Source organism: Pezoporus flaviventris, unplaced genomic scaffold (assembly GCF_033815535.1).
Source record: "Pezoporus flaviventris isolate CSIRO_AGI_PZ_B2104156 unplaced genomic scaffold, CSIRO_AGI_Pfla_v1 ptg000001l, whole genome shotgun sequence".
Classification (NCBI taxonomy): Eukaryota; Metazoa; Chordata; class Aves; order Psittaciformes; family Psittacidae; genus Pezoporus; species Pezoporus flaviventris.
This window is the reverse complement of record NW_026892549.1, coordinates 3,856,497-3,870,692: the sequence shown is the minus strand read 5'-3', so window position 1 is coordinate 3,870,692 and position 14,196 is coordinate 3,856,497. Positions and strand designations below refer to the sequence as shown.

General features: G+C 41.4%; 2 protein-coding genes and 1 long non-coding RNA gene across 4 annotated transcripts in view; all 3 read right to left on the bottom strand.

Moving 5' to 3' along the window:
- Positions 1–14,196, bottom strand: part of EPB41L5 (erythrocyte membrane protein band 4.1 like 5) — a 465,429-nt gene that overhangs the window by 78,291 nt on the left and 372,942 nt on the right. The gene's annotated exons all lie outside the window — the stretch shown is intronic.
- RALB (RAS like proto-oncogene B) overlaps positions 1–14,196 on the bottom strand; it is a 410,529-nt gene that overhangs the window by 160,654 nt on the left and 235,679 nt on the right. The gene's annotated exons all lie outside the window — the stretch shown is intronic.
- On the bottom strand, positions 5,994–13,660 carry LOC133274834 (uncharacterized). Of its 2 annotated transcripts, XR_009745310.1 has the most exons (4): positions 10,569–13,660; positions 9,895–9,985; positions 9,377–9,533; positions 5,994–6,501 (listed from the first exon to the last, which is right to left on the bottom strand). It is a non-coding gene; the product is annotated as an uncharacterized LOC133274834 (long non-coding RNA). The 2 variants fall into 2 exon arrangements; XR_009745303.1 differs by lacking the exon at positions 10,569–13,660 and having other exon boundaries at positions 9,895–10,168.

Genomic DNA, 14,196 nt, shown 5'->3' with positions numbered 1-14,196 from the left:
AGATACTTGAAGAAGCAAGATCACCACCTTCCAAGACACAGCCATCTCTGAGCAGCATTTGCCAAAAAAAAATAAAGAGGCTGTGTGACCTTTGTATGCCTGATGCTGCCACAGTCCAATGGGTCAGTCCAGTTGTAAAAAGCTCTAATTAGCACCACAAGATGCCAAGGTTCTTACCTAGATAGCAGGAAAATGGGAGATTGCTCCATGACTTTGAAAACCTATTAGGAAGCATTGATCCTCCCAAATTAAAGTTTAAAAGACTTGCACTACACTTAGGAAAACAGATACAGATAGGTTTGAGTACATCACACCTCCCCGGGGCTGTTAAAAGGCCCCCATTGCTGAGACAAGAGCACATGACAAAGCAGAAACTTCCATAAGTGCAATTTGTTGTTTGCCTTTGTATGCAAAGCTCACACATGTTCCTTCAGAAGTGACATTTCAAGTGCCAGTGGCTGCTTCACAACTAACGGAGCTTGGATCCCCATCGCTGTTTGAGCTGGGCATGTGAAATCTGTGCTGTGGTTTTGGATAGAGACATGGAAGTCATGCTTGACCAATCTCTTAGCCTTTTATGAGGAAATAACACGGTAGATGGATGATGGAAGAGCGGTGGATGTGGTCTACCTTGACTTCAGCAAAGCATTTGGCACAGTCTCCCACAGCATCCTCACAGCTAAATTGAGGAAGTGTGGACTGGATGATCAGGTAGTGAGGTGGACTGCGAACTGGCTGAAGGAGAGAAGCCAGAGAGTTGTAGTCTATGGGGCTGAGTCTAGTTGGAGGCCTGTAACTAGTGGAGTGCCTCAAGGGTCAGTGCTGGGACCAGTATTATTTAATATATTCATCAATGATTTAGATGAGGGAATTGAGTGTACTATCAGCAAGTTTGCTGATGACACTAAGCTGGGAGGAGTGGCTGACACACCAGAGGGCTGTGCTGCCATCCAGCGAGACCTGGACAGGCTGGAGAGTTGGGCAGGGAATAACTTGATGAAATATAACAAGGGAAAGTGTAGAGTCCTGCATCTGGGCAGGAACAACCCCAGGTTCCAGTATAGGTTGGGAAACGACCTGTTAGAGAGCAGTGTAGGGGAGAGGGACCTGGGGGTCCTAGTTGACGACAGGATGACCATGAGCCAACACTGTGCCCTTGTGGCCAAGAAGGCCAATGGCATCCTGGGGTGCATTAGAAGGGGGGTGGTTAGTAGGTCGAGAGAGGTCCTCCTTCCCCTCTACTCTGCCCTGGTGAGACCGCATCTGGAGTATTGTGTCCAGTTCTGGGCCCCTCAGTTCAAGAAGGACAGGGACCTGCTGGAGAGAGTCCAGCGCAGGGCAACAAAGATGATTAAGGGAGTGGAGCATCTCCCTTATGAGGAAAGACTGAGGGAGCTGGGTCTCTATAGTTTGGAGAAGAGGAGACTGAGGGGTGACCTTATTAGTGTCTATAAATATATAAAGGGGGAGTGTCACGAGGATGGAGCCAGGCTCTACTCAGTGGCAAACAATGATAGGACAAGGGGTAATGGGTACAAACTGGAACACAAGAGGTTCCGCTTAAACTTGAGAAGAAACTTCTTCTCGGTGAGGGTGACGGAACACTGGAACAGGCTGCCCAGGGAGGTTGTGGAGTCTCCTTCCCTGGAGACATTCAAAACCCGCCTGGACACATTCCTGTGTAACATTATCTAGGTGTTCCTGCTCCGGCAGGGGGATTGGACTAGATGATCTTTTGAGGTCCCTTCCAATCTCTAGCATACTGTGATACTGTGATACCTTTACACTTAAATGGCCAATCTACTTCCTTAGCAGAGACTGCAGTCAGGAAAGCAGTACAGCAAACTTAGTTATTGGTAGGGGAGAAATAAATGTGACCAATACTGATCTCTCTTACACCAAAATAAGCAGGAAAAAAATCCATTAAACTTCGTGAATGACACTAGCACAAATCTATCCCCAGAAGAATTTCTGAAGATTATAAATTTAACATTCCAGATGAGAAAACCTGGACTCAGCTGAATGGTCTTGTGATTCATGGTTGTCTTTCCCAGGATCTGTACCAATTTATGGGTTTGAGTGGAACAGGAAAAATCTGGTAGCTCTAGTTGAGTTTGCTTTGAATTTTGAAACCAGACCTGGGAACTGGAGAATCTCGCACAAACACAGGAGCACCGGGATTGCAGATTTTATTGCTGGGACTTTCTGAAGACCTGGACCTGTTTTAGTGAAGGGAGCTCACCACTTGCAAGGGAGAAGGGCACTGAAAATACCTGCAATACACAACCAGGAGAGTTATCAACTCTTAGAAAGTAGGTTCAATTCCTTTAGGGTTTTGTGTCATAGTGCTGGACTTCCTGAAATACCTAGTGTCCAGAAATCCCAGAGAGCCACAGTACATAGCCAAGATCTGTACAGAAATATTTTGGCCAACACGCTCCTTTCTGAAGAGCCCCAAAGGAGCTGTGCAAAGCACATACATCTGATGCTCTTGGGAACCATACATGCTGCTTCATATGCAGCAAAATGTCAGAACGATGTATAGTAAGCTCTATAGATAAGCAAACAAGCATACTGAATTTTAAACAAATTGGTGAAGAATGCGTTACCATGTTTATTCTGGTTTTAATGTTTTCTTTGTACATGAAAGAGTTCAACTACAAAGCTGGTAAGTTGACGATGCTCATAAACGCACAAGAATTTCGACTACGACAATCTGCCATCTAGTGGAAAAGTGAAAATCGCACCTCAACCACGCACTGAAAGTGCTAAAAAAAAATCGCAAAGCCCATAAAGAGTGGAATAAACTATTTTAGAAAGGCGGGAGATGCACAGGCAAGGTTCTCCATGGAGGAGTAGCTCCAAGATGGCATTTTAATCTCCAAAGGGCAGTGTATCTGGTCAAAAATTTATAACATATATATGTACAACATGTATTTATACCATGTATGATGTTCATAACATTACTTGTGTGTGTGCACTTGCATGTTTACAATATAACTAGGCAGAAGTTAATTAAAAGTCATCATATCCCGTCCCTTGAATGTGATAATTGAGCACAGCCTAAATTATCTTCTAGCTACCCAACAACATAATTTCACACAGCTAAGGGAGACGGAACATGTTTTCAGGGCAGTCCTAAAATGTAGAGACAGCCAGATTTCCCAAGAGGAATCTGTATGATTCTGCTGTCAGTAGCCAAGCAATGCTGACCTGTGCTTCCAGAGACCGGGGCACATGTTGCTAACTGCTTTCTTAATAGTGAAGCATCTTCATCACTTCCACACACCCTCTCATTTTGAAGCACAGGAAATCTAATTCTCAGGATACCCTTAAAGACAGCAACTTCACTGAGTGGGACACATCACTGTAGCAGTGGGAAAATACTATTTTTGGAGGGAGCTGCTTAGCAGTGCTAATGTGTAAGGGTAAGCACTTTCCAAGAAGTGAGCAACTTTATGGTAAATGTATTCGTGGAAGTTTAATGGTAACACTGGCTGTTAGCTGTGGGCTATCGTGTGCATTTCTGTCATCTCTGGAAATCATTTCATAGCTGTTGCTGATTGGCTTTTTGCTTTGCCTGACTCTGGGAAAAATAGAGGTATCACCAAATCACTCCTCAATTTTCTTACACATTGTGATCCAAGTAATCCCCTCCATTGTGGCCAGGGATATTCAGAAGGGAGTCTGTTTTTTGGCGCCTGATTTTAGGTCTAGACAGAGCTAGCTTGTTTGCTACTATTGGTTTTATACAGATGTGCAATTCCATGTGATGGGAAGATGTAATTTTAATGACTGGCTCTGGTTTGTTCTCTACAGAGCTCAAAGACTTTTTTTTAGTATGAAGTTTCAGTCATTAGTTTACACAAAAATGTAATTGTCTAAGTCCAACTCTGCCATCTCCTGGTAGATTTTAAAAGGTACTGTTCAATCTAATAATTCCTGGCAATATCTGTATATGCTGGATGTAAAAGATTTTTGCTAAAGATGCATAGCAGCCTTCCAGTATCTGAAGGAAGCCTACTAGAAAATTGGAGAGGGACTTTTTACAAGGGCATGCAGTGACAGGACAAAGATTAATGGCTTTTAACTGAAAGAGAGTAGATTTAAAATTAGGTATAAGGAAGAAATTCTTCATTATGAGGGTGGTGAGGAACAGGATGTCCAGAGAAGCTGTGGCTGCCCCATCCCTGGAAGTGTTCAAGGTCAGGCTGGCCAGGGCTTTGAGCAACTTGGTCTACTGAAGGTGTCCCTGCCCATGGCAAGGGGTTGGAACTAGATGATCTTTAATGTACCTTTCAACCCAACCCATTCTACAATTCTATTATTCTAAGATATTTATGGTAAAGACACTCATCATTGCTAGAAATATCTCCACTTGTCAATGAGAGAGATTAAAAAGTGATTTACTTCTGAACTCTTTACATTTTGTTTTGGATAATGAAAGGTTGACATTTGTTTCACATTTGTAAAGAGCTGGCTTGTAGTCAGGTTCACTTCCCAGTTCTCATGCAATAGCTCCATGCTGCAGTGTTTGAATTATAAACAGGGGAGTATTTAAACTCAGGCAATTTCTTTTCCTCCTCACTGAGGTCTAGGTAGGAGCCAAGTTTTGAACAAAGCAGTTCAGTCAATTATATGCAAAAGTTATTATAAAGCAAAGAACCATTTAAACTTTTTGGAAAACAGATTCTTTGCACAGTGCCAAGAGGCAACTTGAAGTGCTATCGTCATTGAAACCAGTGACCTAGCCTGTCTTTCACATTGGGACTAGATAACTTAAGCAGGAGTAGAAACCCTGCTGTCAGAGTGACTCATCTTGGTCTTTTCCTCCTTCCCTGTACAGCCAGCAGCTGGCAAGCCATGGAAAATAAACACCTTGTTTTAATTGTGGTGATGCAGTCACGCCTAGAGTAGCAACATGAACTTCCCTTCACCCTCTATCACCATTTATTTCTCAAATGACCACCACTTGAAATGAAATCTTGGCTTATTCAGTACCTGAAAAAGCCTCAGCCTCATCTCACCCTCACCTGGAAAAGGTCTGAAGCACTTGTCCTCTGTGCACCAAACAAAAACCCTGTGCACCAGCAGGGAGCTGAGCTTCAGACACAGACCTGAACATTGCCATGCCATGTCAAGCTCAAGGTGGATCTCCTGTCACCAGGTCCCCAATATCCAGGGTGGTTTAAGAGACCACCAGCTTGTCAACCTTCATTTTCATCCTCACTGTCTAATGCTCAGAAATCACTGATGCATGACTACTTGCCTCACCTCACTTGCATTTGGAGCTTTGATTTGAAGCCACATCAAATTATGCCAACCTTTCAAATACGCAGACATAGATTAAGTTCTTTTGCAACCCTTCCCATTCCTTTCTTTTACCGTTCTTTTCTTCTACTACTGTAATATATGCACCTAGAACTGCAAAGTCACGAGAAGAACAGTAGAAAATAAAAGAAGCCACAAAGGATCTACAAATTAGTGCCTTACATCCAGCCAGCCTCATCTCCTACCTCCCGGTCACATCAGATTATGATCTTTGTCCTGGTTTCCTACCTGATGCAGCGACTTGTCTCCTGTGGCATCTCAGAAGAGGCCAAGCTTGGCAGCTGAAAAAGCCAGATGTCAGGGTCTACAAAGAAAGTTTTCAGCAGTGGCAGCTGCTTGTCAGATCACACTCCCCCAGAGGCTTACGTTTGGCTCTGATAGTGCATCTGTTGGTGGCCATGGCTGGTCTTCCTGAAAGTCATGTGTGGGATCCGCTCCCAGAGGGAAACTCAAGTTTCTTCTCCTGAAAGGCAGTCTCCACTGATTTTCAGCTCTGGGAACTTGTTCTTCCTTTATTCTCATATTCTCAGAAAGAGTTTGTGTACAATTTGTATAAAACTGAGTTACCAAGAAAGGCTTTATTCCGTAATTTCTACTGAATTTTCTAATTAATTTAAAAGGAGAATGAAACCACTTTTAGTTGTGGGTTGTTTTGGGGTTTGCTCTTTTTTTCTAAATAGTAATTTCCATAATAACAAATATATACATTCTTATTTATAAAAGTTTTTATTCACGGATAAGAGTTGGCTTTGGGTGATTTATGATGAATATTGATCTTCATTTGAAGTAGAGGAAATCAAGTAGAGAAACTGAGACAGATCCTTTTGAACCCAGGCACTCCATAAGAGCTTAAATGTCTTTGCTTATGACATTACCTTGTAATCATAATGATCGAGCAAGGCTTAAGAATCACACTTTAGAAAAGTCAGCATTTGCCCACAGATTGAAAAGATTTAGGACAAAGTAAACATGCAAACCTGTATCATTAAGTGAGACTTCACCTTGAACTGTGAGTCAGGCAAATACCATGTCTGTCTTCAAGAACTCTCCCTTTTCCTCTGGGCAAGTCTATTGGAAGTTGGCATTTGTTACTGCTGCTGGCACTGCTCTTGTCACTTGGGTACAGACTTGGTGGCTGGTCACAGACCTGGGATTCAGGATTTTGGCTGCCTGTAAAAGGAGGATAGCACACTCACAAAGAAGGCACAGTATATTGAATATGTTGAACCCTCTCAGCCACTTATTTGGACACTGAAATACATCAACAATATCTGATGCAAAGACATTTCAGATTTTACATTTACTGTTCTTTAATTTTATGAAGTGTTCCTCCTTAGGATTTTCTAAGGATTCAAGGCACAAAGGGTACTCTTGAATTTCCATTTACTTAGCTCAGACCCTTCTTCTCCTGGGAGGTTTTAACTTTTTTTTCTGCTTCCCTCTGTCCTTGTCATTTCTTTAGATTTTTTTGTCAGATGCCACTGCTCACTGAAAACACTGCTGCTGCTGAATGCAAGGCAGCATACAGGCTCTTAATAAGGATCCTGTACATCAACTCAACATAGGCTCAGGTAATACTGAAGTTTAATCTGAATAACTGTAGAGGATTAAAAGAGTTTTCACAATTTCTATGGCTACTTAAGGAGGCAGCATCTAACATATGTGAGGAACCTGGTCATTATTCAGTCTCCTGATAGCATAACCCTAGATACAACCAGAAATTCTTTCTTTTTCACACTTAAACATCATATTTGTGCCTTCCCTGCACACAAAGTTTTCTGGAATAGCCTCATCTGAGTTAACTGTGATGATGTGAACTGTGCTGATCAAGACATCCTTAATGTATTAATTCTACAGCAGCTGTAAACAGCAGCTTAAAGGATCACCACAAAAGCTTAATGAGTGGGTTATCATAATTACATTAAAAGAGAGACAGGAACTACAGAGAAGCCCTGGCATGCAAAGAGAGCTTTCAGAGGTGGACATCTGCCTGCTCATGATGACAATTGCAGGGGCTTCAGGGTGTGAGCTAGAGGTTATCCTCTAGTGCCAGGCTCCTGGCACAGATGTCACATGAACCTCTGCTTTGACACCAGGGAAGCAGCCATATACAATCAATATTGCAAAAGCTGCAGCACCTCCTCCCATGTCTTTCAGGGGTACTGTCTCACTGCTGTTGGTATTTGCAAGGGGATCAGATGTGGCTTACCATGCCACAGCACATGGGCATAGTCACGGAATCTGGTTGATTCCTTCTTGTTACCTCCAGGCCAAAGAGATGCTCCGCTGTGATTTCTGTCCTACCTCCAAAGCCAGTGAGCTGTGTGGCTTGTTAAAAGGTCTGTTCACTTTGAATCAGTGCTGTTACCATCATGACAATTACATTTTTTCTTATGTCATGGCATCAACATAGAATTGTAGTTTTTCCTACCTGTTTTGCACTTTTGCTACCCGCAGTTCAGGTGATGCGCACAGAGGGTGGGGCAGGGACGGCCACCGGCCCGGCAGTAGATGGCACCAATGTACAGCAGTTAACCGTGTGCGCAAAACCAGTCACAGTGCAAAAAATAATTCCTAACATCACACTGCTGTCGCTGCTTCCAGCCTTTCTGTTTAACCTTGTCTGATCTCAGGACATCATTGCTAATGATAATCTCCCCATAGTAAAACTCAGATCCCGGCATCCTCCAGTGTAACCACAATCACAGCTCTCTCTGATCAGTTTTCGTCTTTTCTTCTGATTTTACCATTGTAAAGAATCAGCACAAGAGATAGGAGCTGGGATCTCCTCATATCTCTGCTTCATGATGGGAGTATATCACTAATACCTTGTACCTCTGCCTTCCCAACTGCAAACCTGGGGCAATAGTCAGAGTACCTGTGCAGACACTTGACTGCAAGTTGACAACCAGATATGGATGTGGAGGGAACTTCTCTGGGAGGTGTACTGTTGCATCTCATGTGGTGTGTGTCTCCCTGCCTTCTCTGTACTCTGGACTTGCTTCCCAGGAACCATCTGTAAGTCTTCTCTAAAACAGATTGCGAGCTATCACAGGGACATTGGACATCAGCAGAACTATCTCTTTCTTGCACTTTTTCTGCAAGATATTATACTTTCAGTTTCCCACCTTTTACTACTGCTTTTAAGTTTCTTACAATGTTTTATGGCTCATGATGTGGATTTCTGTACAGAAGAAAGAGGCACATATAGGCACATATATAAACCCTTGAAACCTTGACGTGTGTTGGCATGGTTGCCTGCAACTGTTGAGGTCTGTTGCTTGTGCAGTCCTAATTTCTTGGTGCACCAGATATTGCCTTGCACTTTGTTTACCTGTACTCATAACTCAACTTTAGATCTGCACCAGAATGAGGAACTCTTGTCTTCATGGGTTTGTTTACAAAGGGGAGCACAAAGCAGTATAGTCATTATAGTGCCATTCATTGCCATAGCACTATCTTAAATACCTCCTGAATGACAATGATGGTGCCATTCACTGCATTCCCTCCCTGCTTCTGTAGTCACCCAAGGCTCAGTTCCAGGCTGCCAGACTTAGCTAAGTATTTCCCAACTCTGCTCATGTTAGGCCAATTGTTTGTGCTGTTTAACAAATAAACTTAGGAGGGGTGTTCATCTGAGACCTGCAGGGTCACAGTTTCTCCAAAGACACAAAGAAAAATACCTCTAGAGTTGCAAGAGGCTTTTCTAACTACCATATATCAAGTACCTCAAAACATTATTTCTATAGAACAGATCATTTTTTGTGAAACATTGAATAGTGATTAAAAAAACAAGAAAACCTGGCAAAGCTGTCACTGTCCTCCTACATCTTTTAGCCAGCTCTTCTTTTTGATAAACTCATTATCAGCCCTGTATAATTTTCATATTCCCAGCAATTTTTCCATTTGTTCTGCCTCCTTCTCTCCTACTCTCGTTCCACTTACAAAGGAGTTTGTTTCAAGGAACTTTCAGTTTTAAGAGCAAGTTTTAGTTATGGTGTGGTGCCTACCTGAGTTCATTAAAAGATAAGCTCTCTTTACTCACCTGAGTCAGAATAACCTTATGCTGAATAACATTGAGGTGTTTGGGGGAAAACTCTTTGGCTCAGGAAGAAAAATTATAAAAGTCTTCAAGTCTCAGTGACCTCTCCAATAGTCCTTAAAATCCTCCTCCCTGGGGATTACAGATGGTCCAGTAGACCCTACAGAGAAATTTAGGAGACAGAGACTCTCTAGAAGCACTCATTTCTCTTCTGCCCTTCTCAGAATTGCTTAAATCTCTGCGGTCTCTTTTCCTCATTTCTCCTTTCTTTCTTTGCTAGGGTGCAGTTACGAGATCAGAAGTAAACAGTCATATATTTGCTCTGTGTTAATAAAATCATATATAGGGTCCTTCATCCCTTGTTCTGAGAACAATAAAGTAAAACATTTATGAAGAATTAAAATCCACTTTGTTCTGAAACAACCTTGAAACCCAAAGAAGGATTTCACACCAACAGGCACTTTTAGAACATTATGACTCATATAAGTATTTCTGGGTCAGAGGAAAAAAGGGTTATTTACCTTTCACTGAAGAACAGCAGTCCTTCAAGAGAGAGGAAAAAGAGAATTGGAACAGTCTAGCTGGGTCATCCAGATCAGGTCTCTACAGTCACTGCCACCATACATGAATGGTTAGTATGGAAAGAAATACATACTCTCTTTTTATCTACCACGTAGCCCTAAACATCTCTAATGACAAAACAGCTCTCAGTTCCCATTTTAAACTTTCAGCATCAAAGATCAAAAGCTTCAGAGACTGGACCATGCAAGAGGAGAAGAATAGGATAAATTAACAACATAGCCAGCTGGACTTATGGGCATTTGCAGGTGAACCTGTGTGGGTGATCTTAGATTACTTAAATTGGTAACTATTACTTGACCAGTTGCTATAGGTTGATACAGTATACAAGCTTTGGGACATACAGTCCCTGGGAAATGGACTGTGCACCATGCTGTAGAAGAGGCCAAAACCGTAGGGAGCAAAGACATGCTGGTATTTGCTGTATAAATGTTCTTCCCTCAGCTCATATCTGGTCACTGATTTAAATATGGCTGTATGAGGAAAACATACCAAATAGGTACATTAGTCACATCACAGCAATACCCACTGAGTGTACACTCACATCCTTTGACACTGTGTATCTCTGGGAAGTGTCCCCATCTCTGAGTCGTGTAGGTCCCAAAACAAAACTCACTGTCTTGCCATGTTGAGCAGGATCTGCCTCTGCCAGGGTGTAAGAGTGGGGGCTATCAGGAGATCGTGTTATTAGGGCTTTCTGTACACCAGAGAGCCTTGATGCAGATCAGCAGAAAGCCAGCAATGCCAGCACATTAAAAAAGAAAGCAGATTCTTCTTTAGTCAACGCTGATGAAGTTTACACTCCTTTTTAGATGTACAACCTCGAGCATCAGTGATCTATGAATGCCTGAATTTAGAAAGGTACGTATCTTAAGCCGTCTACAGGACATGTATCTTGGTAATACATGGTATCCTTTGAGACACCTATGTGCAAAGGTCTATTCCCATGGGAATTACTTTCCATCATCCCCACCCAGCAGGCTTGAAGGGACTACAGTTTCTCTTTCAGAGAGTTAGAAGCTGTTTAATTAGAGAATGCTGAAAGGCCTTAAAGATCATTTTGGGTAGGGAACATCAGCTAGTTTAGCTTTGTCAGAGGAGGAGGATGAAATAAAGGCAGGCAACTGCTATTCTGGCTCCTACATATGCTCAGTAGCTAGACCTAGTTAGAAAAATCTACTCTGACGTTCAAGGCAATACAGTCTATTTGTCAGCTGATCAGCTTGATGAGGACAGTCAAATCTGACAGCGATAGATAGAGTGGAGTGAGGACTGTCCTCCACAGCTCAGCAGTGCCATGGCAATTCAGAGAGAACATGGGACTTAAAGTGTTTTTCCAACATGGAAAAAAATACCTAAATTAGGATCTGCAATTGTGATAATTTTGTGTCATTGAAGTACCTTGGGGGATGGTGAGAGATAGATGAACATCTAAAGAAATGCTTTCCATAAGATTAAAAGAATAAGGCAGAACACATGGAAACACCAGCAGTACTGGGAAGACTAACATGCTTGTTCTGTGCAACCACAGTAAGATTTCCCAAAGATGATATGACATCATAGTTGTCACCTAAAGGTGATACAATATCAGCATCCATCTTTGTAGGAAAGCAGCTAGGGAATACTGGATCAAATCTGTGTGCCCAGCATTAAAGTGTCTTCCGTAACTGATGCTGAAGTTAGAAACTCAGTCTTCCTAACAAAGTAGTAGAGCGCTTAATCCCACTAATTTCAGGTGCCTAACAAAAAAAAGTTTTAGGTGAAGTCCTTCTAAAGAACAGGTTGGTGTGAAAGTAATGTTTTTGGGAGACATGAAGTCAGACTTACCAGCCACTCAAAAGTCCTGGATCAAAAGCTTGGTGCATTGACTATATTAGAACATAAGGATGGTTTTAAGTTCAGTGTTGGATCAGAGGTCAAAAAAGATCCCTGTAGTAGTCCACTGTGAGACTTGCCATTTATGCTTCTGCTTTACACATTTTAATCTATCTTAATTCATGCAACAGCTTTTCCTCTTCTCCAATCATTCCCACAAAAACTATTAGAAATAGTTTTTAGACATCCAGGTAGCCTGTATGAATTGGCTTTCCCTTATCCACATGCTTGCTGACCCCTTCAAAGAATCCCAGTAAATTGTGCTGCATGAGCAAAAAAGGCTCATTTAAGTTCCTTGCCATACAATTCTCTGCCCATCAGATACTGGCCAGTTGTCTTATCCTGATATATTTCAAGGGAGATTTGCTTTTATTCTTGATGCCCTTTCATAACAGTTCTTAGGGTGTTGAATCAAAGTACCCTTTGATCACTATTACAGAGCAATACTTTGACTGCTTGATGATCTATTCCTTCAGCCATACCTCCAAGATATTTAAATTTCCAATAAATTTGCAGATGGTACTTTTTTCACTTCCTTTTCTGAGGCAAATAAGATACTTATACTCATCAGCTGTGGGCAGACAACTTGACATAAAAGGCAGGGTTCAAAGCCTGAAATTTTCTGCATTCTAATTGCCAAATTGCAACAAAAATAAAAGATCTTATCTGAGATAAATTGCTGTTACATAATTAACACTACTTACATGAAAATATGTTATGTTCTAAAAATGCTAGGGGGTAAAAAAAATACAACAACAATGATGAGATGAAGGAAAAAAAAAAAACAGTGTACTCCAATTTTCAAGCACGAGTGGGAAGGAACTGCAGAACGCTGGGACAAAGATGTGTAGGACAAATATATCGCCTGCTTGTGTACTGTTACCAAAATACTCACTGAAACACATGGGGCATAAACAACCCTATTTAGAATACACGATTGCACACATAGTCAAAAAGCTGGGAAAATAACTTGAAAACCTAATGAGCATCAAATGGATACTGTGGAGGAAAATGCCAGAGAAATGGCAGGTGTGAAGGCTACGTAAGATCATCTTCGATGAACAAGTCAAGAGGGTTATGAGTACTTAAGATTTGTATCACTTCTTCAGATTATAGATGATAGCACTTAACAGGAGGATGCTACTGACGAATTACATTGTCAAAATATTGTTGTTATATAGGCATGAAGGGTAAAATATGTTTAAACACACAGTTTTGGATATAGTGAGATATCTGTTCAGCTCAAAGGAAAAGATGCAGATATTGCTTAAAAAGTAGGATCCTTTCTGCAATCAAAAATGTGCATGCTGGGATAAAAACGTTCATGTGAGCTGTTGGCATGACATTTCAAGAAAGATACAGAGTCTGAAAAGAACAAGCATGAAAGGTCATGGATTATAGACCTCTGACCAAGAAAGTGTTTATGACATTAGTGTATTTGGAAGATGCTTGGGATACATAATGATCTGCAAATATCCAAAAGATTACTTTACAGAGTCAGTCAAAATTTGTATTTAGCTGCTTTAAAATTGTGGCAAAGAATAGACCGATATCAAAGTTACTGACTGTAGGGGTAGGGAAGCTGTAAGATCACCTAACATGACTGGGGAATCCCCACAGTGGGAACTTCTATACATGCATGTTAAATGACTGTTGGGGGATATACAGGTGGAGATGATCCTCTTCTGCATCAGGGGACCTCTTACAGTCCCTCCAGCCCCATCAATGATGTCTGTATTTCTATGAAGTTATGTACAAGATTAGGTATTAATGAAAAGATGACAATGACTTAACTCAGCATAATTCTGTTGAACTCAAATCTGTATATTGTAAAGACTGATTAAAAAAAAAAGTTCAGACTTTAAAAACAGAATTTCCCCTGAAAAATATTTTTTATCAAAATACTTCAAATGAAAACAAATATTCTGATTGAAATTAAAAAATGCTCTAATTTAGGAGTGTTTCCCTGGTAACCAGAGACACTGTCATTCTGTGGTCTTGTTCTTCCTGTTCTCCCCTGTGTGCCAGGCTTCCAGCTTGCCCAGCACTCCTGTGGCTGGAACTCCTGCTAGGACTGCTCCCCCTTCTCCCAGAGAGTGGACCATGAAACATGGTATGTGCAGCCCAAAGTGGATGCAGCGCTGGAAGAGAATAGGATCAAGAGGAGCCCACAACATACTTTCAGTGAAACCACATGACAAAATACAAGTTAATTATTCTTTTTTTAAAATTAATCTTTTTGGTTGGTTGTGGTGTTTGGTTTTGGTTTTGGGGGGTTTTTGTTTTTTTTGTGTTTTGTTTTTTTTTTTAATAGCTGTCCCTTGTCCCCCATAGACAGCTTGAAGACCAAAAACCAATTTCTGAGAAAT